Below are 933 nucleotides of genomic sequence, written 5' to 3' on the forward strand. Positions count from 1 at the left end.
CGCGGCACGCCACCCCGCTCCCCTCCCCCGCTCCGTCCAGCACCCGAAGCCCCCCCACCAACCGCCCGCCCTCGGTTGGTGCTTCTCACTGCCTCCCGCTACCTGCTGATGATTACTTGTTTCGCACAAGTTAGTTCTTTTATTTCAAAACCACAAACTCGGTCTTTTTTTTTTTTTTTTTTAATTAAAATGTATAACTGTACGACTCCGGCTATGAAGTGGTGGTGCTTTTCCTTGGAAATCTCAGGCTGGGGTGACATTTATTTCTAAATCCAGAAAATGCCCAAGATAAAGTTTGTGTTTTTGAGGTCACGCATACCGCGAGTGCGGAAGGGAATGGTTCTGTGGCTGCTGCCTGGTCCCGGTGGTAACCTGGTAACCGGGGCATTTTTCTCGCGGAGACGCATACCGTGCGCCCCTCACAGCGCCCCTCGCCTCCCAACGGCGCAGTTCGGACAGCGAGGAGCGTGGGCGGGGGGAGGCTGGGTCAGCGCCACGGAGGCCACAGGACTCAGGAGTGCAGCGTGACTGCCCTGGGTGTGCTGCCTCACATTCCAGTCCAGCCCAGCCAGCGGGGTGTTCTGTCCGCCAGACCCCCAGTCCCCTCATTTGCGGCGCCAGACAGGATCGATGCTCCCAGACAGAAAACTTGACTTAGTTTACACCCCAGGCCATCTCTCCAGGTTACCCCGGGATGCCGGCAGTTGTGGAGTGCTGGGAACAGAGAGGGGATGCCAGGCTGACCTCTGGAAGCACTCCAGACAAGCAGTTCGGGTAAACAGAAGAAAGAGGCCCGAATCTCCAAGGCTCCAGTAATTTCTTGTGACTCCTTTCCTCATCTGTAGAGTCAACTTCAAGCGAAATTGTGGGTTTTTCTAAAACTGGCCCCGCGGAGCCTGGATCCAGCCCTGTTTTTCCTCCAAATTAGTGTTT

Source organism: Herpailurus yagouaroundi, unplaced genomic scaffold, assembly GCF_014898765.1.
Source record: "Herpailurus yagouaroundi ecotype Mexico unplaced genomic scaffold, PumYag 530, whole genome shotgun sequence".
Lineage (NCBI taxonomy): Eukaryota > Metazoa > Chordata > Mammalia > Carnivora > Felidae > Herpailurus > Herpailurus yagouaroundi.